Here is a 25,323-nt window from a genome sequence, read left to right as displayed (position 1 = left end):
AGAGGTATCCCTGCCTATCCCATTTTATGTGATCATATAACAGGTATAACCAATGGCAATTGTCTTGTTAATTTATTAGTTTATAGATTTATTATCTGTTTCTTTACCTGAAACATTAGCTCCAAGAAAACAAGGATTATAGCCTGGCCACTCCTTTCAGGATCCCCAGGGCTGGGCCAGTGCCTGGTAAATATTCACTGAAGGAATGAAGCATTCTTGGCTTTGCCACTTGCCACCTGTATGACCCTGGGGAAGCCACTTTATTTGTACGTTAAAGTAGGTTACAAAATGTACTTTTACAAAGATGAATTATATATACACACACACACACACACACACACACACACATAATACTTATCACAGTGCCAGATTCATACAACATGTTGCACAATTAGAATACGTTTTTCCCAAAAGGCCTAAATCAATGCTTATGTGAGTGTGCTCATAAGTGCACACGGTTGACACTGAATAAGTACAGTTGATTGAACAAAATAAGTTTCTTGGATTATTCAATTGCTGAGACAGATCTGCAACACAGGCCTCCTGATTCCCAGTTTAGGGCTTGTTACATCTTCGGTAATTCTCAATGCCAAGGATCCCTGTGGGGTGGTTTAGGGGAGATGGGATTTATGGGAATGGAGCATTTTGGGAAGTGAGTATATACCGGCTTTCTGGAGATGTTGTGTCTAGGTGTGGTTTTGGCTCTAACTAGTTGAGTCACTGAGGAAACCACATTATGTATCTTGGCCTCTGTTTTCTGATCTGTAAAATGGAGATTATAAGACCATTTTTTTTCTCCTTCTTATGAGCAGACTCTAGTTTATTACCGGCTGTTAATCAAAATGGGAGGCACAGCTCTGCCCACAGGCTCTGTAGGATCTAATTGGGGACCTGTACCATGAACAGGGGTTACTGAGAACAACAAGATTCCATCAACAAAGTAAGGTTGGAGTAGAGCAATCTGAGTCCAGAATTGGGTACTGTTTATCATTGGAGGCTGTAATGGCTTAGAATGTTCTGGAAGAGAGGTTTAAATGGACTCTTGAAGAACTTCACTGGGTGATTGTGAGATTAAGATGGTATAAATGCAAAGAAATCTTTACGACAATCCAATAACAGGTTTCAGTGCTTTCAGAACCAACTATGACTCACTCTAGGATAATAGGTCTACTCTACATTCCTATCATGCTTTACACCTTAAGGAAAATCTGAGAGATGAGTCTTCCTTTCTTTCTACTCCACTTAGTACAATGTGGGAAAATGAAAGAAGCATCATAACTTAGGTTAGAAAATTTGAGTTCATGTCTAGACTATGCTTCTTATTACAGTACTTAAGTGGCCTTAGACAAGTAGCATAAGCCCTTGAAACCTCATTTTTCTTCTATGTAAAATAAGGAGGTACCACTGACTTCATAATATTGTAGTGAGCATTGTATTGTAAAATGTAAAGCTCTATTCTGAATAGCCTATGTGCTGTAGAAATATTCCAAGCAATAGATGATATGCTTCCTAATATATGAAAAATTCTTCAAAGGCAGAATCTATAGTATTTAATTTTTCTGGTGTGCATTTCATCTTCCATACAGCATCTGGTTAGATGACTCAGTAAGTATAGCTGTTGATTAGTCTTCAGCTAGTCTCCAAATGAATATTTACCACATATCTGCCAAAGTCCAAATTTGAACAGTGTTGTTTATTTGTTTGGTGAGAGTTATCTGGTTTGTATATAAAAATAAGGATCAGTGGATTGCGGGCATCTTCAACACTGGACCTTGAGAGAAATATTAATTTGCAGAATTGGCCACAACAATTAGATGCTTATTAGATGACAAAGCTGCTGGCCCGAATCACTGAAATTTTGCAATGTTTTTAGAGAGCAGTTTTTTGACCATCTATCTAAAGTATTCTTCTTCTGATTATCCTCCACAATACCATCCTGCTCATTTCTTCCATAGCACTTACAACTATGTAAAATTAGCTTATTTGTTTACTTGTCCAGTTCTCTTCTCTACTAGAATGTAAGGTCAACGGGAGCAGGGCTTTTCTTCATTATTATTATTATTTTTTTAATCTGAGACCCAGAATAATTCCTGGCAAAAGACGGTAATCAAGAAACATTTTAAATTAATTCATTAATGAGTAAATACACCCAATGAACTATTACAGAAACTGAAAAAAATAATCCGATCATCCAGCTCTTCTTTTATTTCAAGGATGACTTTCCCTGGATGCAAATGTAAACACACTTGAACATTTCATGTTCATTTGTCTGGGAATAGTCAACCAGCATGGATGAAGTAGAATGTCAATCAGTATCACCTACATATAAAGAGACCCAGTCAGAAGAGCAATCTCAATGACTCAAGATGGTATCCCAAACTCTGAAATCATGAAAATGGATTTAGCCTATCTTCTCCTTTGGGATGTGGTCAGTTGTAACAATCTTCATTTGCTGGTTCTCTATACAATTATTTAAATAGTTTTTAAAATGTATGTATTTATTTTTGTACTACTTTTTTAAATTAATAGATAATAGTTGCGCATATTTTTGGGTACATGAGATATTTTGATACATATATTTAATGTGATATGATCAAATCAGGATAACTTGGATATTCATCAGCTCAAACATTTTTCTTTGTGTTGGGAAATATTATAATTTTTTTCTTCTAGCTATTTGGAAATATACAATAAATTGTTGCTAACTGTAATTTCCCTACTGTACTACTGAATACTAGAACTTATTCCTCCTGTTTAACTGTATTTTTGTACTTGTCTTTTCAGTAGAACATGTCTGCTCTATAGTATAATGGCTTGTGAAGGAGTTAACTGTTTCCTCACTGAGGACAAACTGCATGATGCATGCCAAGTTCTCTGCCGCCAGGGTTTTTAAGGCTGTGAGCTGGAATGTGCAGTGATTAAGCATCACAGAGATGAGGGCCTTATAGGCTAGGACCTTCACCTTCACGCTCTTAATAGGCAGCATGGCAGATAACCCTTGTGACCAATGAAGTCTTTCTTGAAGATCTGTGTTCAGTACTATTAAGTTAATTTTCAGCATGCAGTTAGTTATGGAGGTAACTTCTATATTCATGCAAAATTCTTCCTTGAATAGAATAATTCAGGGTAGCATTCAAAGATTTCTCTCTGAATCTTTATTGCAGTATCATCTTGAATGACAATGGCTGATGTGAATAACTTTGTTCAGAGGTACTGATTATGGACTGAAGTTTTGTATTTTTATGTAAATTACAGGCAAGCCCTTTCTCTCATGTATTTGACATTAACATAGCTGGGTAATTTTGAGAATCTGGTGACTATATTTTTTAATGCACAAAACAAAGTTCCAATGCAAGTAGGTATTTTTCACTAGTGGAAAGACTGAAATATGTTGTGAATATTACAGAATGGGCAACATTCTAGCTTAGCCATCCTGCTACAGATTTATTTTCTCTGAACCTTAGATCTAAGCTTTGTACTGGTGCACCCTCAATGTCTAGCTTGTCTATCACCTCAGGCCATATTCAGTATTTCCTCAGTTAAAATCCATAAAGGTTTGGACGATCACATCTCTGCACACAGTGGTCCTTTTGGCATCACTTTGATTTCTTTTGAATCAGGAGATTTTAGAAGTCCAGAGATACGTATAATCCAACAGGGCCTAAACTCTTTTTTATTGACTGGTGTCCAAGTCAAAACACCTGAGGATCTTTAAAAACATATAGATACTAAGATTCTTACTCTTCACAGTTCTTATTTAGAAGGGTGGGTGCCAGGTGTGGTAACCTCAGCACTTTGAGAGTCTGAGGCAGGAAGATCACTTAAGACCAGGAGTTTGAGACCAGTTTGGGCAACATAGCAAGACTCCATCTCTACAAAAAAAAATTAGCCTGGCATGGTGGTGCATGTCTGTAGTTCCAATTACTTGGGAGGCTGAGGCAGGAGGATTTCTTGAGCTCAGGAGTTCGAGGCTGCAGTGAACTATGATTACATTGCAGCTCTCCAATCTGGGTGATAGAATGAGTCTCCAAAACAAAATAAAACAGAACACAGAAAACACCAATAAACAAAACAAAGAATAAAAAATAGAAAGAATGGGATATGGTTCTGGAATCTGTATTTTTAAAAATATGATGTACAGTATTTGTGAATAGATTGCCTTTTTCTCAACACTCTGATTTTATAGACAGTAAACTGTAATCCACAAATGGCAGATACACAGCTAGCTAATGACTCAGCACATATGTCCCCAGTTTTTCATCCTGACTTCATCAGCATTCTTTAATTATGATGACAATACCATAATCAGTAACAACTTGCCTGCAACTACTGCTCAACAGGTGCATCTACTATGTACTTCTTTTGTCCTGCCCTGGATGGCTTATATGCATGACCTTCTTTCATCCTCCAGAGAGCACTGATGAGATATGCCTTCTCTGCTTCCCAGAATAACTAGGCCTCACAGTACCTTCTTACATAATCAAGTTCCTTTAATGACATTTCTACGTGTTTCCAGATGAGAGTGTGAACGACTGAGCCAGGAAGCTGTTCATCCTTTCAACCAGGAAACTGACCTGGAGGGTTGCAATGTTCATGATTTGAAACAAAAAGATAACAGATATATTAAAATGGGAGGGAAAAAGGCATTTTTAAAAGACCTTAAGCTAAGGGTTGTTTATAAATCTTTGTTTTGGGGCTCCCGGAATTGATCATTGCGACTTTGTTTTCATCAGAAGCTGAAACTTTCTTGGTTACTCTCAAGGGAGTAAATTCATTCTCAGTGATAAAATAATTTCCAGACCCAATCAAAGCAACTCCTTCCCTTCCTCAAAATTCTCAGCACTTAATAGGGAGATGGGCTATGGACTCATAAGAATGGAACCTGAAAGTCTCCAAGGTATTTTCGTGATCAGGCTTCTGGGAGACATGGGATTCCCTGAACTGGATTTTCTAATAGGGTATTTGGAGGAGGAAGGTTTGGGGACAGCGTTGCCTTCGTGAATGTGAGGAGGTGTGTGTGTGTGTGTGTGTGTGTGTGTGTGTGTGTGTGTTTGTGTGTGTGTATGTGTGTGTGTATGTAAAGAAGATAACATGGCTCTATGTGTGCCTGTGTCATGTGTGTGCACAGGCACAATTGAACCTTCTCAAAGTTCTTCCCCTCTTATAGGAACACAGGAGACAACTCTTCCCAGCGGGAGATCAAGCCATCAGATCCTCCCAGCACTTCAAAGTTCTGGGAGTTAGGCTACTTTTCTCACTTTGGATTTCTAATGTCCTCCAGCAACTCACTCTCAGTTTACTTGATCTTCTCCAATTCCCAAGGCATTTTTCTCCTTTACGTTAGTTATATTTTGCTTATTAACAATGTAATATAGTTTCTAACATAGAATGTATTTTTAGAGCAGTTTTAGGTTTCTAGAAAAATTGAGCAAAAGGTACAAAGAGTTCCCAACACACCTTTCCTGAACACATGGACAGCCTCCCCTGTCACCCACACCACACAACAGAGTGGCCTGTTTGTTAAAATCTATGACCTACATTGATACATCATTGTCATCCAGAGTCCACAGGTGACATTAGGAGTCACCAAGAGTGTAGAAAATACTTGGTGTAGAAAATAATACATTTTCTTGGTGTAGAAAATAATACATTTTCATTATTTTTATTATAAGAGCTTTGAAACATTTAAAAACTAAAGAAAATTAAAGGCATCTATAATCCTACACCTAGATTTAACTAATGGTAATATTTTGGTTCTATAATTCACTCATCTGTGTATGTGTGTGTGTTCTTTTTTCTTATCAAAACAAGATCATATTGGGAATACCACTTTATTATTATTTTGAATTAACATTAGATCTTGGGTATTTTTCGACATTCTTAAATATTCTAACAAATGATTTTCATGACTGCATAGGTCTACATTGAATATTTGATCATGTTATTTCTACCCAAAAATTATTATAAACTCTGATGAAATGAACCTCTTCTGTGCCCTTTTTCCTCCTTTAGAGGTGGGATTCCCATGTTAAAGGGCACTCTACCGTCAGACCCTCTTTATAAGGAGCCAACCAGTCTTCAGGAAGATCCACCTATATGCAGAGAAAGAAAGTGCTCTTTTATCTGTAAACTTACCAAACTAGATCTTTGAACCTAAAAAACATAAATTTTAAAAGCAATTAAAAAATCTGGTGTCTCAATTTTAATAATCAAGAAAACAAACTCTCTAACTACATGGATCCAAATATCTAGTGTTAAAAATAAATCCATTTAATAAGAACCTTCTAATCCTCTCCTAATAGTTGGGGATAAACAAAACTGATAGACCGCAAGCAAGACTAATAAAGAAGAAAAGAGAGAAGAATCAAATAGACGCAATAAAAAATGACAAAGGGGATATCACCACCAATCCCACAGAAATACAAACTACCATCAGAGAATACTATAAACACCTCTACACAAATAAACTAGAAAATCTAGAAGAAATGGATAAATTCCTCGACACATACACCCTCCCAAGACTAAACCAGGAAGAAGTTGAATCTCTGAATAGACCAATAACAGGTTCTGAAATTGAGGCAATAATTAATAGCTTACCAACTAAAAAAAGTCCAGGACCAGATGGATTCACAACTGAATTCTACCAGGGGTACAAGGAGGAGCTGGTACCATTCCTTCTGAAACTATTCCAATCAATAGAAAAAGAGGGAATCCTCCCTAACTCATTTTATGAGGCCAGCATCATCCTGATACCAAAGCCGGGCAGAGACACAACAAAAAAAGAGAATTTTAGACCAATATCCCTGATGAACATTGATGCAAAAATCCTCAATAAAATACTGGCAAACTGAATACAGCAACACATCAAAAAGCTTATCCACCATGATCAAGTGGGCTTCATCCCTGGGATGCAAGGCTGGTTCAACATACGAAAATCAATAAACGTAATCCAGCATACAAACAGAACCAAAGACAAAAACTGCATGATTATCTCAATAGATGCAGAAAAGGCCTTTGACAAAATTCAACAACCTTCATGCTAAAAACTCTTAATAAACTAGGTATTGATGGGACATATCTCAAAATAATAAGAGCTATTTATGACAAACCCACAGCCAATATCATATTGAATGGACAAAAACTGGAAGCATTCCTTTTGAAAACTGGCACAAGACAGGGATGCCCTCTCTCACCACTCCTATTCAACAAAGTGTTGGAAGTTCTGGCCAGGGCAAACAGGCAGGAAAAGGAAATAAAGGGCATTCAATTAGGAAAAGAGGAAGTCAAATTGTCCCTGTTTGCTGATGACATGATTGTATATCTAGAAAACCCCATCGTCTCAGCCCAAAATCTCCTTAAGCTGATAAGCAACTTCAGCAAAGTCTCAGGATACAAAATCAATGTGCAAAAATCATAAGCATTCTTATACACCAATAACAGACAAACAGAGAGCCAAATCATGAATGAACTCCCATTCACAATTGTTTCAAAGAGAATAAAATACCTAGGAAGCCAACTTACAAGGGATGTGAAGGACCTCTTCAAGGAGAACTACAAACCACTGCTCAATGAAATAAAAGAGGATACAAACAAATGGAAGAACATTCCATGCTCATGGGTAGGAAGAATCAATATTGTGAAGATGGCCATACTGCCCATAGTAATTTATAGATTCGATGCCATCCCCATCAAGCTACCAATGACTTTCTTCACAGAATTGGAAAAAATTACTTTAAAGTTCATATGGAACCAAAAAAGAGCCTGCATTGCCAAGAGAATCCTAAGCCGAAAGAACAAAGCTGGAGGCATCATGCTACCTGACTGCAAAATATACTACAAGGCTACAGTAACCAAAACAGCATGGTACTTGTACTAAAACAGAGATATAGACCAATGGAACAGAACAGAGCCCTCAGAAATAATGCCGCATATCTACAACTATCTGATCTTTTACAAACCTGACAAAAACAAGAAATGGGGAAAGGATTCCCTATTTAATAAAAGGTGTTGGGAAAACTGGCTAGCCATATGTAGAAAGCTGAAACTGGATCTCTTCCTTACACCTTATACAAAAATTAATTCGAGATGGATTAAAGACTTATATGTTAGACCTAAAACCATAAAAACCCTGGAAGAAAACCTAGGCAATACCATTCAGGACATGGGCATGGGCAAGGACTCATGTCTAAAACACCAAAAGCAATGGCAGCAAAAGCCAAAATTGACAAATGGGATCTCATTAAACTAAAGGGCTTCTGCACAGCAAAAGAAACTACCATCAGAGTGAACGGGCAACCTACAGAATGGGAGAAAATTTTTGCAACCTACTCACCTGACAAAGGGCTAGTATCCAGAATCTACAATGAACTCCAACAAATTTACAAGAAAAAAAAAACAAACAACCCCATCAAAAAGTGGGTAAAGGATATGAACAGACACTTCTCAAAAGAAGACATTTATGCAGCCAAAAGACACATGAAAAAATGCTCATCATCACTGGCCATCAGAGAAATGCAAATCAAAACCACAATGAGATACCATCTCACACCATTTAGAATGGCAATCATTAAAAAGTCAGGAAACAGCAGGTGCTGGAGAGGATGCGGAGAAATGGGAACACTTTTCCACTGTTGGTGGGACTGTAAACTAGTTCAACCATTGTGGAAGTCAGTGTGGCGATTCCTCAGGGATCTAGAACTGGAAATACCATTTGACCCAGCCATCCCATTACTGGGTGTATACCCAAAGGATTATAAATCATGCTGCTATAAAGACACATGCACACGTATGTTTATTGCGGCACTATTCACAATAGCAAAGACTTGGAACCAACCCAAATGTTCATCAATGATAGACTGGATTAAGAAAATGTGGCACATATACACCATGGAATACTATGCAGCCATAAAAAAGGATGAGTTCATGTCCTTTGTAGGGACATGGATGAAGCTGGAAACCATCATTCTCAGCAAACTATCACAAGGACAAAAAACAAACACCGCATGTTCTCACTCATAGGTGGGAATTGAATAATGAAAACACATGGACACAGGAAGGGGAACATCACACACCGGTGACTGTTGTGGGGTGGGGGAACGGGGGAGGGAGAGTATTGGGAGATATACCTAATGCTAAATGAGGAGTTGATGGGTGCAGCACACCAACATGGCACATGTATGCATATGTAACAAACCTGCACGTTGTGCACATGTACCCTAAAACTTAAAGTATTATAATAATAATAATAAATAAAAATAAAAAAATAGATGAGTAAGTAATTCCCTACCCTCAAGAATTTCATCCATTAGAGTGGAGATAGATGAATATGGAACTAAGTTCTGTGATGTGCCAAACTCTTGGTATATGATTAGTGCTCAATGACTATTTATTGAATGCATGCCTTGTTGAAGGGGAGCAGTGGGCAGTGGGATTGCCAAGGAGGAAGTCATTAATTTTTCCTGAGGGTGGTCAGGAGAAGCTTCCCAGAGGCGGTGGTTTTCCAGTAAAAGTGGCTTGCCATTCATTAATTCTCTAGCTATTTATAAGCCCTGGACAGTCTTCTGGATACATGGTGATGGTCAAGGCCGACAGAGCCCTTGATCTCACGGAGCTTCTATTCTAGACAGAGAAGATAGACAACAAGCCAGGAAACAGCAACAGTAGCAGGCAATGTCAGGTAATAACAGTCGTGTGAAGTGAAAGGCAGATACTGCGTTAGGGTGAAGTTTCTTCCACCTGACTTCCGAGAGCAGCAAAGTTTGTCAGGCTGAGATAAGAAAAGCATCTGGGGGAGGAATAAGAGCCTGAGTGAAGTCACAGGTGGCTGGTGTGCTCCAAAAAAAAAAAAAAAAAAAAAAAAAACTGTGGAAGGCATGGCAGAGCAGAGAGCATCTGGAGCCCAAAGGGAAACCTGATTTGATCACTGGCCCAAGGTACCTCTGATGGGGTTTTGAATGAGGCAGGTATGAGGAAGCATTTTACATAGTTATTCTGTATGTTCCCTCCTCCAGCATCAATCTGCAGGTCTAAAAGCCCAGTCAATCATCGGCAAGTTTTGGACCTTCTGAAAAGCAAGGTAGATGTGAGTTCAGTGACAAGGTTGCCAGGCAAAATATTGGATATCCACTTAAGCTGGACTTTCAGATAAACTTGCAATAATTTCTTTTAGTATAAGTATGTCTTGAAAATTGCATTTGAATTTGAAAGTCCAGTTTAACTGAGTGTTTCACATTTTCACTTCCTTAAATCTGGTAAACTCTATTAAGGAGGTGGGAATACCAGACCCAGATACCTGTGTCATCTTGCAAGGACTCTGAGATTAACTGAGAGAACATTAGAGAAAAACAGTAGTCCTGTTTTGGTTTTATTCCTCCCAGGACTAATAAAATTATTTGTTAGATAGTTTCTTTCTTCTGGGGATCCGGGAAGATGACTGTTAATGAATATTTAACTAGAATAAAGAGGGGACAGGCACGATGGCTTATGCCTGTAATTCCAGCATTTTGGGAGGCTGAGGCAGGTGGATCAGTTGAGGTCAGGAGTTCAAGACCCCCGTGGCCAACATGGTGAAACCCCCTCTCTCCTAAAAATACAAAAATTAGCCAGGTGTGGTGGTTGGCACCTGTAATCTCAGCTACTTGGGAGGCTGAAGCAGGAGAATCACTTAAACCTGGGAGCCAGAGGTTGCAGTGAGCCAAGATGGTGCCACTGCTCTCCAGCCTGGGCAACAGAGAGGGACTCCATCTTAAAAATAATAATAAAATAAAATAAATAAACAAATGAAATAAAATAGAATAAAGAGGAACAACCATACTTTCGATGACTGCTGTAGGAGAAGGCTTCTCATAAGGGTTTCACATTGGGAAGGGTGGGGTGCAAAGTCCATATATCAGCTCTTTTGGAATTCAGTGTGGTTGAAGGAGGTTGGCACAGTGCCTGTGTGTTCAGTTGCCCCAGGACAGTCCTAACTTACAGTCCTAACTGTTGTCCCACAGTGATCATGAACAGTGCCACCTTTCACTCTCAAAAATATTCTTCTGGTTTTCAGTGATAAAGGATGTGACCATTTCATGATGTGGCCAATAAACTCTGAGAACTGGGCTGGACTTTTTATAAACTGGGGTGCCACATGACCTCACTGAGCCTCCCTTTCTTTATTTGTGAGTGATGGGGCATTGGGAAAAACTCTGAGCTCCCTTCCCAGCTTTGAGACTCTAATTTTGTGGATGTCTCTGGGCACAGCTAATGGTAAGAGGGCATTTGTTTACTTTCAGTTTGAAAATGATGTGAATTCAATTTTCGTATACGCTGTGTCTGTTCATGCTAGCAGGGTTATATTAGTTTCCAAAAATCTTTCAAGAGAGAAAACTTAAAATTTTTGCTTTGTCCTTGGGGTATGGAGACCAAATGCTAGGTAGTACCTGAAACAAATAGAGTTTCAGTGAATAAAGAATCGCAAGTGACCAAACATAACATTGGCTAATGTGAGCCCAGTTATGTAAGCAACATTTTAGATTTAACGAAATTGTGTAAGTGATACCAGAATATAATTAAATTTCTACCTTTTTACTCCTCTCTAATCTATGATGCTCCCCTAAACCAGGTTTATGTAAATCCTTCCAGATTTTGAAATACAAATCTGTATTTGCATTCATTTACATACATAGACATATAGTTTTTTAAATGAAAAATATGTACTTAACATTTTTAGTACATTGCTATTAATAATTTTCAGCCATCCTTCTCTTTCACTGAAGACAGATACATCTCAATCTTTTTCTTTTTTTAGCTGTGTGGTATATCAGAGTGTGGGTATATCAAAATATATTGAAATAATCTTCTACTGATAGAGATTTAGTTTGTTTCCAATTGTCTGCTATACATGCACATATATATGTATATTCATGTAGCATACATTCTAGAAACAGAAAATTTCATCTTAATAGTTATTGCTAAATTGTTATTTTAAAAGGCTCTTTTGATTTGCATGCCAAATTGAGGGCGTGTTCCTGGAACTTGAAGAGAAATTTTGCATGAAAGCAAGGAGTCAAGGTGTTGGTTTGTCCTGAAATTTAGCTCTAAGTAATCTTTTTTTTCTCTTTTCTTTTTGGCAGTGATTCCTTGATCTGTGCAGTTGGATCAAACCTAGACCAAATTCAATCTTACTTATGTATAAACTTGGTCGCCATGACCTTGTGTTTATCTGGGGAGTGATTTCTTGGTGTAGGCTGCAGTCCAACTATGAATGACCCTGATGGGAGAACACTTTTATCCTTCCGTCTATAGAAGCTGAATTAGGCTTACTGGGATTAACTGGGACTGAAGGACTTGTTCATCTACTTTAATTATCCTGCCAATGAGAGCTTTTTTCCAGGCTGGATTTTGGATCACAAGAAGAATGGAGGCTGAAGAGAGTGATAGCAGAGCTCAGTTAAAGATCTTATAGAAAAGGCGCTCAGAAGGGAAACCCTCGCCTAATGTAGTAGATAAGATTTTATTTTCTTTTTTTCTTTTCTAAAGGAGAGGCCATATTTAAAAACAAAACAAAACAGGTGCATTTTGTAAACTTTGAGTGTTTTGGCTCGTTGATGAAATTATTTCTCTAAGAAACCACATGAAAAGACAGGAAGAAAAAAGGTATGGTTTTCTTTGCTCTAAAGCAAATCAGGCTGTTCTGTACTGAAACTTGCACCCATAAAGCCAAAGTTAACAAAAGGATGAAAGCTGGGAAAATTGAGGGACTAGGAGAGCTGAAGACAAAGACTGGACAAAATGGCCATCTTGCCATCATTGTGTTCTCTGCTGCCCTCTAGTGGTCCTGCGGGGGAATTGGGTGTAAAAATGTCTGAAGGTCATCCTTACGGAGCTGAATTGTAGAAGAGAGAAAGGCGGCATAAGGTATATCCCTTAAAGTGGCCCATCTTGTCAAATAGCCTATCTAATGATGAGGGAACAAATATTGTCTCATAGAAACCATAAAACAGTGGAGCGTATGCTGCAATGAAGCTATCTAATAGTAGAAAAGAAAAATTATGGGAAACAGGACACCCTTTCCACTTAATTCAGTGCAACATACATATATTCAGCAAAGACCCTGTGCCAGATTCTGTGCCCAGCACTGGAAATGCAGGGAAGAATTCAACATGTCTCCTGGGTTTGGGCTGATCCAAATGTAGAGGGTGGGGCACAAAAGAACAAGTGAGATTGCAAATAGCCGTATAAGAGGCATTTGACAAGACGTTTGCTCTTGATAGTAATTCCTCAGTCAAAATGAGATTACTCATGGAGCATTTTCATTTGTTCTAAAATAGGAAAACATTGCCTTGATCTGGGTAGAGGTGACAGCTCAGGGAATGGATAAAGTTTTCTTTCTTCTCTCTCTTTTGTAAAACACTGAATTTGGGCTGCTGAGATGGCACAACTACGACAGCTCAAAGTTTTAGTCTTGGTTTGAAGATGAAAGCCAAATCATGTACACGAGTTCTTTATTCCTCTGCAAAATAAATTCCTCTGTGAACTACAAGGAAATAAAAGGCTCTACTGAGGGAGATTGTCACACTGAATTGCAGCAGAGTCAAAGATGGCCACCTGCCCCCCATCTGTGCAGAGCTGTGCCTGATGCTCCTGAAGGAATCTTTTGTAGGCTCCTCCCCATCATCAACCTTAGGAACCCTCTTTATTTAGGGACATGGGCTTTGCTAAGGAATTCTCTCTTTCAGTTCTTTTGCTATCAGTTCTGGATTGCATTTAGTAAGAATTGATCTTCCACTCTTTGCATTAACCAAGAAGCAAGAGAGAGCATGAGAAAGAGTTAGATTAAAGGTGAGGGTTCTTTTTCAGTATCCAGAGAAACACTAATGTAAGTGTGTGTGTGTGTGTGTGTGTGTGTGTGTGTGTTTGTATTTAGGGAAGCTACTTGTACCTTAATCTGGAATTTATTAGAAGACCAAGGACTAAATCTCTTTAGCATCCATTCCCCTGCCTTCTTGCATTCACATTGGACTTTTTAGGGGCAATCAGTCCTTCTTACCCTTTGTCCTTATGGCTTTAGAGTTCATGCCACCTCTGACAGGTAAACCATAACTGGCCACTCAGAGTTTGACAACCTCTGGCAGAGTGATAAGTTCAGGGAAGGGCACAAAACCTGGGCTGGACCAATCAGGGAGGTTGAGAGACTCCATTTGGGGGTGTTTATGGAAGATCTTGGGGCAAAGCACTGTGTTTATTCTGGGGTTTCTTAGTCATTTCTTGTATTGCTATAAAGAAATATCTGAGACTGGGTAATTTATAAAGAAAAAAGGTTGAACTGGCTCACAGTTCCACAGGCTGTACAAGAAGTATGGTGCTGGCATCTGCTTGGCTTGTGGTGAGGCCTCAGGAAAGTTACAATCACGGTGGAAGAGAAGGGGAAGCAGGCGTCTCACATGGTGGGGGCAGGAGCGGGAGAAACACTGATGGGGGAGGTGCTACACGCTTTTTAAATAACCAGATCTTCTGAGAACTCATTCACCATCATAAGAACAATACCAAAAGGATGGTGCTAAGCCATTCATCAGAGACACCTCCATGATCTTATCACCTCCCTCCAGGCTCTACCTCCAACACTGGGGATTACAATTCGACATGAGATTTGGTGGGGACACAGATTCAAACCATATCATGGTGTAAATAAAAAAGATGGGACATAAGCATGGAGCTGTTGATATCTTTCCATCATGAAGAGATAAGTTATCTAAGAGTGAGACCACACTAGAAGAAAAAAACAAACTTGATGTGATGGTCCTAATGACACTGTTTGAGTTCCTGGATACAGTCATATTTGCAGCCTCATATATCTAGCCATGAACTTTTCAGTTAAGTGAGCCAATCTTTTGTCTCCTTTGTGTGCACTGAATCACTTGAAGGATTTGTTAAAATACCTATTGCTGTGCCCCACCTCCATGTTGGTCGAGGGAGCTGCCTGTGAACTTGCATTTCAAATGATTTTCCAGGAGATGCTGGTGCTACTGGTCTGGGAACCACGCTTTGAGAACCAGTGGCTTATAATCCTTTTTTTGGTTTCTGCTACTTGTAACCAAAATGTCCTGACTGATACCAGAAGATCTTTCTAAATGAGAAAGAATCTCATTCTTTGAAGAATTAATAGAATAAGATCAAAAAGAGTGTATGGGACCTAGTCAATAAGCACTTGAAAAAATGACATGGCCACAATTCATGGGGACCAATCTGACACTTTCTTTAGGGGGTTTTCCATTCTGTTTCTACTCACACCTGATCCCTTTTTGTGGCTAAAGGCAAAGCCGATGGAATATACGACAAATGAGCAAAAACAGCAGGACTAATACGTGTTTTGTCAAAGACTTAAAATGCATGCATTGAGAAGATGCACATTTTTTCACTGTGATCCAGTCTGTCAATAAAATGCTTTTCATGAGAAACATCAAAGCCATTTCATCTGCAAATTTCATATTTTTGAATCCCTTAATCTACACTGTTGACAAAAATTTCTGTCAAGTGCCTCAAACCATTGTATTAACAAATTTCGTTTTGTCAATCATGATTTGGCCTGCTTGCAAATGCATTTTGTAATATTCCGCTCCATCTTGCAGGAAGAATACCTAACAGGCAATGCCTCAATCTTAATACTGAAAGCGAGTGAAGAGGTAAAGTAAAAGTGGTGTCAGAGCCTGCTCATTTAGCACGTTGATCAGATGTCCCTGTGCATTTTAACTAAATCCAGCTCATTTGAAGTCTTCCCTGGGTAATGCAAGCCACAGTGAAAGTAAGGGTATTATAACTGATGAAATCACACAGTGTTGTTCATACCTTTCTGTTTGGCTTTATTTGTTCATCACAGCCTTTCTGCCTTTACCTCCAAGACTTCTTATTGCGGTTAGTTCTGGTAGCTTGCATCACCGTTCACAAATGTCCCTAATTGCAAATTCAGGAGGATGGCATCTAGATTCCAGTGTCTTCTGATTCCACCATGACTTCATTCTAATTATCATGTCACTAAAGCAAAGAATGGTCACTAATGTTTTCCAGAGATGCTGTAAGAGCATCTTACTGTTTCTACTCAAGGGGAAGCTATGGTGGGTGATTTCAAGCTTGAGATGTTTGTTTTCTGCTTTGCTTCTTCCTAATTCTTGGTGAAGGATGATAAGGAGAAGAGAAAATACTGAATCTCCTGACAGCCTCTGACATGCTAAATTGCTGTTTTTTTAAGTACTTCAAAACAAGAAAGTCATAGGCTAAGGCCATTAGTTCAAGTTATGTGGATCCCCTGTGGACAATTTGCAGATGCCAATGTATCCTGTAGGGAATTAGACATCTCCTTGAACTGCAGAGAAGAAATGCTCATTGGCTTAAATATTGAGCAATTTGAATTCAAGTCCTGACTCCACGTCATAATAGCTATTTGACCTTGAGAAGTCACTGGACATTGCCTTGCCAGGACATCTCCTCACCTGCACAATGGCGCTAAGAGAACCATTTACCCTGCAGACTTTCTAAGCTCCTGGAGAGGTCAAAGGGGAGGACTTTATAAGCCAAAGTTTAGGGTGATTGTCAAGTGTTAGATATATAAAAGGCTGCATTGGATATTGTTTCAGAAATGCTACTTTTAATTTCACTATCTTAGAGGAGGCACTACGTTCATCTCTGTGGTATAAGCCAATGGAAGAGTGGTGATGAAGTTTGAGAACTTGCTGCAAATCTCTTCAATATTTCCCTTGCATATAGCCTGAAAACCTGCTCTCAGGTGATCTTTGGAGTGTGGCATGTGAAGGAGAAAGACCACATATAAAATGTGTTGATAAAGGTTTCTGTGGGGAAGTGCATGTATACACCACATTGGTTTCCTCAATGATCATCATTAGAAACAGAGATAGATTGGTCTGATGCAGGAATAGTTAAGACCTGACACTTAGAATCCTGCCCTTGAAGAGCAGGTAGCAGAGGGCAGCTGGCAGGTGGAACCGATTGCCTGTATGTCTAAGGGAGATAAAAGGCCACACCAAGGCCTAACATTTTAGTTTCCAAAATTTTGCTGTCATTCATTCCCTTACCAAGGAAGAATCATCTCATATCTGAGACACTTTGGACCCCAAACTATGCACAGGGACAGTGGTCACTACAAAAGCTCTATGGTGGCCAAGTTTGGGTGGCTATGATTTTTTCAATGGAACCCTGTGTCCAGAATTACGGCAAGGATAGGGAGGTCTGTGTGTTTTTGTACATTCCTCCTTGACCCTTTTGAGACCTTTTCAAACTTCTCTTCTCCACACAAAACTACCTTAGCTCTGGTCCTCACTCTTCCCAAACGCTTTTCATTTCTAGGGCCATCTAAATCCATGCTTCCAGCATGGCAAGTGATGTGCAGCTAATAATGACTTCCTGGAGCTCTCAGCTCCAGATTTGCTGTCTGAAGCTAAGGAAATCAGTACACTGTTAGGAAGAAACAAATCAATTACAATAAGTGACAAACAAACAAACTCCTTTTTCTCAGAAGCCAAAGCTTGTGGAGTGAATTACAGAGACAAGAGCCTTCTGGGCTAGTGGTTTCTGGAGAATCGGCTTCAGGATGGATGTCCACAGACATTAAGAGGAAGCAGGCCTGGGGAAGACCAAGGGTAGAGAGAAAAGTAAAGTGGTAGCCTCTCGCCACAGGTTCTGCGTATTCTATTGCACGTAACTGACTATTTCCCAGGAAACATTTGCATCAATCTTTGGTTTCTAGAAGCAGAGACAAGCCCACAAAAATAAACTACTATGTTGGATAGTATGGCAATCAGGACTTTTTAATTGTAAATAATGGATAATATCACCCAAACTAGCTTATGGGGAAAAAAAAATAAATGAAACCCTCTTGGCTTACATACCTTAATCATCTAAGGGTAAATTTTACATTTGGTGCAGCTGGATATAAGAGCTCATGCTGCCACTGATGTGATTTTTTTTATTCTGCATTTCTCGACTTAGTTTTATCTTTGGAGGACTCACTCGCAGACAGGTTTCTTCTCATAGAAGCAAAATGCCTGCTTCTGGTTCCCAAAGTCACATCTTACTAGTTTCAATTCTGGCAGAAAAGTGTTGGAGACTCTATGCCAAGCATTCTCAGAAAAATTCCTAAAATTCACTCTGATTTGGGTGGCTAGGGCCACATGCTCACTCCTGATGCAAAGACCATGTGAGGAGGACTCAGTCCTCTCACTGGCATAAGCATGGGTTGTATATTCCACCCAGAAGGGCTTAGGAGGACTGAGATGGAGCAGGTGGGAGAGTCACTGAAAATCAGAGCTGATGGCATAAAAGAAGGGTCTTTCAGTCATGGCTTGGTGTTAGAACACAAAAATTGCTATTTTAAGCTGAAAGTAATTAATCACATGATATTCAATGCTTAGAAGACGGTTGGAAAGGCTGAGATCAGGCTCCAGGAATGACTTTGAAAAGAGTAAACAGACTTAGCTCACATAGGGAATGGCCTCTCTTTCTACCCAGGAAACTGGAGAATTGACACGCTGTCCTACAAAGTGCTGGCTTCTGTTCATACTCTCTTCGTGTGATCCAGGAATCAAGAAGCCACCATCAGAACCATTGGTTCCAGAGCCATGACACATGTGCTGAATCCACACCAGCAAAATGGCACCCTCCATCCTGCCTCATGATACCCACAATGCTAAGTCCCTTCTGTGGAACTCTACTAGCCCGACATAGAAAAATCAAATATTGTTGTGTCAACTCTAGCCAGCAGAAGCAGTGGAAGCATGGCTTTTATCTCACTGCCATCTTCTAGGTCTTGTGCATCCCATTGGCCAAACCTAAATGATATCTTGAAACTTGGGGGGGGGGTCTAAGAAAAACAGCATTTAGCTTTACAGCATCTGTAGCCACTAGAAGGAGGGTGAAATGGAAGTTAAATGGTCATCGTCATGGCCACCATGGAGGGCCAGTTAGGAATGTCTACCATAGGTAAGATTTAAATTGCACACAAGGCCTCTCATGGATATTCTCTATGCTAAACACTTTTCCTGGAGGAAACCATTTTGCTAGGGCAAAGCTGCCCAGACCCATGGAGGAACAGATATGCTGCATAGGAGAGAGTCACTCATAGGCCACCATGGAAGCTCAGTGAGGGGTCTGCTGTATGCACCTAGCTGGAGAAGAAACCCAAACATATCAACGTGGGGGGAACATGAAGTTCATATGATGCCTGGCTGGACAGAGAGCAGCAAACCATGGAGTAGAGAGCAGGCCAAGAAGGAAGAACGCCAGGCTGCCTTGACTACACACCCATGGCTGCTCCTGGGTCTGGTGACCCAATCTAAGACTGTCACTGTGTGTGTTTAGATTTCATGACCCTTCATTTGGACAATGCTTATTTACAGTGTTATGATAGCCAATGTTTCTTGTATGCATAGCATGGGCCAGGTCCTTCTATGCCCTTCACAGATATAATTCCATTTAAGCCACACTGCAATCCTGTTCCACAGGGACCAGCTTTCATTCATTTATTCAACAAATATTGTTGAATGCCCACTATATAGTAGACCCAGTCCTAAGTGCTGATGTTCTAGCCATAAACTAAGTAGACAAGGATCCTTCCCCTTATGTCTTTTATATCCTAACAGTAACTATTATTATTCTCATTTGACAGGGGAGGAACTTAAGGCATGGGAAGGTTGCATCAGTCACTCAAGGTCATTGGGCCAGTGACTGGCGTATTTGAACCCTGGCAGTCGGCTGCAGAGCCTGTGCTCTCTATCACCTGGCAACACTTCCACTCCCTCATGGCTGCCCTGAGTAGGACCTTATCTCCATTTCACTGATGGATAAATTGAGGCTCAGAGTCTATTAAGTGATGTGGTCAGGCTCATAGGAATAGTAAGAAGCAAAGCTGAAGCTCTGTCACCCCCAGGCCAGCCACAGTGAAATCTTTTTAGGCTACATTCTGACTCCAACGTTCAGCACATTATTATCCTGCCTTCCCTGTAGTGCTCCCAATGATGATGATGATTATGATGATGATGAGATGCGAGGGCTGGCATTCCAGGGCTAACTAGGTGCCAGGCTCTGACCTAATTGCTTTACATGGCTATCTCAGTTAATCTTTACTACTTTGTGAAGTATGTGCAATTATTATCCCCATTTCACAGGTGGGAAAAGTGACATGAAGAGTAATTTTCCCAAGATCACACAGCGAGAAAATGGCAGAGCCAAGGTTTAAATCAGCTCCCCTAATCCAAAGCCATTTGAAATTGCTCTTGACCTTAGCAAACCTCTGTCTTTCCTTCATAATCAGAGGAAGGGATTTGGGGGATGGCACAGAAAAACACTTTTCTTACTGCAGAAAGCATCTCATTTTCATCTGTGAAAACAAGTTCAGAATTGTGGTCAAGACTTACCATTTTGCCAAAGCCACGTTGGATAAGTGTTCATGTCAGCACATGGCCAAGAGCAGTTGATAGGAAAAAAGAACCATCCTATGCCAGATTTTCTTTAGCGCCCATCCCCTGCTGCCCCTTGCTGTTCCGGTTGAAGCCAACTCTTGCTTTGGCTCATGCCTCTGCTTATTTGCAGTCATATTTCCAAAGGATATATTTTTATTGGAGCAATAATTTCCATCATAAGTTAAATAATTTGGCAATTTGCCTTTCGCATTGCAGGAAAGAAGCCCTGCATTACTTAGATTTAACTGTTTCATGCCAGTCTCAGGAGCTTTTCCAGGTGAGTAACCCCTGGAGGTCCAGCCCCACATCCTTATATCTGTTAAGAAATGTATCATGCTAAGGCTTTTCAGGCACTGCTGACATTTTTGGGCCAGGTAATTTTTAGTTGTTGGGATTGTTCTGTGCATTGTAAGATGTGTGGCATCGTCCTTGGCTTCTTCCCACTAAATGCCAGTCCTGGTTCCCCAGTCGTGACAAACATAAATGTGTACAGACATGGTCAGATATCCTCCAGTGGTAGGGGGTGGGGTGGGCAAAATTACTCCTGTTTGAGAACCATAGGATACAAGCATGAAATTGGGAGCCATAAAGACTTGCATTCTGAGCACTGCTCTGGTTGTGTGAACTTGAAGTGTAGCTGACTCCTTGGACACTCAAGTGTGCAATGGAAATGACAGCAGTACACACCTCATAGAGTTGTTGGAAGGATTAGCTGAGATCACGTGAGAAATATGCAATGGTGGAGATTGCTATGTGTTCCCTGAAACTTGTCCTTCTTATTCCTGGACACAAAGTCACTCTATACCTCCCAGCCTCCCTTGCAGCCAGGTGAGGTCATGTCTGTGAGTTCTAGCTAATGGTTCTAGCTAATGGAATATTAATGAAAATCATGTGAGCTAGGTCCATAAAAGCCTCCTATAGGTGAACCTCCATGATCTCTCCCTGCCTGCCAGCTATTGGCAAAGTCTCTGAGACTGCAGGGCATGTGAGATCCACAAGATGGAAGCAATCTGTGTCTCCGTTTAGCTGCATGGAGCATAACTGCACTCCCTTCCTTTCCCTGCTGACTAGGCATTTTGCGAGCATAAAATAAGCTTTTTAAATGTGAAACCCCTGAAATGTAAGAATTTATTTGTTACAGCAGCTAGCATGATCCTAACTGCTACTCTACAATGTATATAACTATCTATGGTACATAATACACATCAATAGATGTTAGATAATACTATTATTGCTAGTAACAGGTGAATCCCATCATGGTATTCTTACCTTAAAGATGATTGGAGATCAGCAAGAGGAAGAAATGGGAGTTGAACTGATTGATACATATTATGATGTGTTTTTAACCAAGTTGTGAAATTTGATAGATGAGTCAGTATCAGCTTGTGTCAGACATTCAGGAGCAATCTTGTGAGCCCCACGAAGCATCTCAACAGCTAGCAGACTTGGCTTCTCCCATAGCATAGATCTTGCCCACCTGTAAGTAGAATCTGTGATAATCTCCCTCTCTGGTAAGGGTAGTGTCTAAATCCAAGGAAAAAGTGTGGTTTAAGAGGACTCTGGGAAGGCCTTGGGTTCCAAAACTTCTTCTTATCAGTGCTAGTAATTCATATTTCTGTGGGGAACTGCATTTGAATAATGTGCATTGAACAAAGGCAGCGCTTAACCCAGTAGGAGTTTAGACTGATAAAATGATTATGGAGACAGACCCCAAGTCCCACAGGGAGGATTTAGTGGCTGTATTCTTTTTCTGTTCTCTGCCATAATCCTATGCCTTCCCTAATGTTGAAGATGCTTACAACATTTGAGCTTTGGAAAAACTGTAAACATTTCACATACTTTCCTTCTATGAATATTTGTTGCACACCAACTATGGTAGGCTGAAAAATAGCCCCTCAGTGATGCCCAGGCCCTAATCCCTGGAACTTGTGAATATGTTACTTTTTATGGTAAAGGGGACTTTGCAGATGTGATTATGTTAAAGATCTGAGATGGGGAAATTACCCTAGATTACTTAGATGGGTTGAATGTAATCACAGAGTTTTTATAAAAGGGAAGTAGGAGGATCAGAGTTAGGTGTGACAAGAGAAGCAAAAGGTTGGAATGATGTGAGTCAAGGATGCAGGTGGCCTCTAGAACTTGAAAAAGACAAGAAAACGTATTCTCCCCTCAAAGCCTCCAGCAGGGACCTAGCCCTGCCAACACCTTGACTTTAGCCTGATGAGAATTATTTTGGATTTCTGACTTGCAAAACTGTAAGATAATAGGCTTGTTATAGAATAATAAACGAATGCAGTTTGGATGTGGCTATGATATAGGCCAGGATTCTTCTAGTTGTGACAGAAAATCCAGCACAAACTAGCTCCTGGTATGCCATCACGGAGTTCAGGTAGTGTCATCAAATCTCCCCTCCCCCTCATTATTCCTGCTTCACAAATTCTAATTCTCTTTGTCCCGATTCTTTTTATGTTATGTTTTGCGGTTTTTTTGGTTGTTGTTTTTTAGAAATGGGTCTCACTATGTTGCCCAGATTAGTCTTGAACTTCTGGCCTCAAAGGATCCTCCCCTTTCAGCCTCCCAAGTAGCTGGGACTACAGGCTTCAGCCACTGCAACTGTCAGTTCTGACTTTCCCTGCCTCAGCCTTGTTCCCTCTTACCTCACAAAGAAAAGATGGCTGCCAGCAACTCTAGAAAAAAATAAGTATAGTTCATTGAGTGGCAAAATGATTTCTTCATCCAGAATTTACAGGCCAAATGTTAGAAGTGTTCTGGTTGGCTGACTTGGGTCACGTGTTTATCCCTGGCCCAATCACTGGGACAAAGGGAATCATGTAGTATGATTGGTTAATGGCTGTCCCCTGAGAACCATATGGAGTACAAGATGAGTAATTATTCAAATGAAGTTGGGGGCTTTCTTTCCAGAGGAATGAAGAAAAACATGCAGGATAGATCAACTTCTGATATGACCATCAAAGTCAGGAAAGGTTTTGCATAATGATTTTAACAAAAGTGTTAAATGAATGTCTAAAGAAGTCCACCATGATCACGTCTCCACTTCCTTGCCTATTTTTTTTTTCTTTTTCTTTCTTTCTTTTTATTTATTTATTTATTTATTTATTGAGACACAGTCTCACTCTGTCGTCCAGGCTGGAGTGCAGTGGCACGAACTCAACTCACTGCAGCCTCCGACTCCCAGGTTCAAGTGATTCTCCTGCCTCAGCCTCCCGAGTAGCTGGTATTACAGGCGCCCGCCATGATGCCCAGCTAATTTTTGTATGTTTAGTAGAGACGGGGTTTCACCAGGTTGGCCAGGCTGGTCTCGAACTCCTGACCTCAGGTGATCCACCCGCCTACGCCTTCCAAAGTGCTGGGATTACAGGCGTGAGCCACCGGCGCCAGGGGCCTGTTTTTTTCATTAAAGGAATGGCTGCATCCCAATTTCTATCTCCACATCTAAAAAAAAAATAAAAAGTGATTGCTGAAAAGGTTAGAGCTATCTTGGCTCTCCATTTTGCCACTGATCCTATTATATTTTGGGCTAAGAACTTCCAAGAATCAACTCCTGGGCAAAGCTCTTAGGGCCCCCTTTGCAAAGACCAACTCGAATGCATGTAATTCATCATTGTAACTATTTAATTTTCTTATGGAGAATGTCAGACTTCCCTAAAGAAGCAGAGCTCCTGATTTCTGGCAGCATTTCATACCTAGAATTAGCTCTCAGCTCCTTTTGCCCTGGCCCCGATCTTTTCTGCACATTAATGTAGCTTATTGGGTTCCTGTGGAGTTGACCACAAGAGCCATCAGTGAATTTCTTTCCACTGTGGTGCGGGATTAGGATAATGCCAGTGAGAACCTGCTGATTATCTAAAAATGACTCAAGGAGCGTGCGTCTGACTCTATTAATCTTTCCTAATTTGTGCCAGCCTGTTACGTTTGAATTCAAGGATTTTCTCCTTGCCTTGGTATTTAAATGCTCTCTGGTTAAGATCGCCCCCCAGCATGTGTGTTTGTGCTGGTGTGGATGTGTGTGTATGGCGGGGCGCATGGGTAGTCTTCCAGCTACGTTAAGAAGCAGCACCCCTTGCTCCTGGCAGGAACTTTGGAAGCAGACGTGTTGAAATGAAAACGGGATGGGAATATGGAGAAGGTGCTTCTGGGAGGCTCGAGGCTGCCTGATTAACGTGCTCTAGGTGCGTCTGGGCTGGGCTGTGGGAAAGGGTTGTCTCCCAGTGACAGTTATCCAGTGTTCCCCAGGTGTGGTCCACATAGTAGATCCATGGTGTGGGGTGAGCTAATTGGTGTCTTGCAGTGGAAGGAGCTCGTAAGTGATAAAAGGTCTGCGGAACAGTCCACTAAACAAAAGGAAACATGTTTCTTCCCGCAGAACTTCTCAGAACCTTTATTTTTGCTCATCTACACTGTGGATCCGTAGAAAGAACAAATACGTAACATTTTCCTAACTTATTTGACAACAGACTAGTTCTGCATGACAACTTCATTCGCTCATTTACCAGATATTTATTTGGTGCTCACCACACACGAGGATCTCTGTCGGGCACAGGTTACACCATTTTGACATGAGCAGACTCAGCCCCACATATCCCAGGGCTGACATTTCAGGGAACCCTCTAAGGGAAATGTGGTCATAGCCCATTATATTTGCCTTGGAATAATAGGTTTCTGCCTTAATCTTCTTGTTCCGAAGAACTGATTTATGAACTGAAGTGACGCAGTTTGAAAGACAGAATAGCAGATATTGTTTAGTGCCACAGAACATAACTATTAGAAAAAAGAGCCTTCTGTTCTATGGCTTTTTATATCTTGTGGGATATTATAAATGTATACTTGTGATAGTTAGGGGTTCAGATAGCTATAC

Source organism: Pan troglodytes, chromosome 18, assembly GCF_028858775.2.
Source record: "Pan troglodytes isolate AG18354 chromosome 18, NHGRI_mPanTro3-v2.0_pri, whole genome shotgun sequence".
NCBI classification, from domain to species: domain Eukaryota; kingdom Metazoa; phylum Chordata; class Mammalia; order Primates; family Hominidae; genus Pan; species Pan troglodytes.
The sequence above is the reverse complement of the archived record's forward strand: the minus strand, read 5'-3'. Positions refer to the sequence as shown.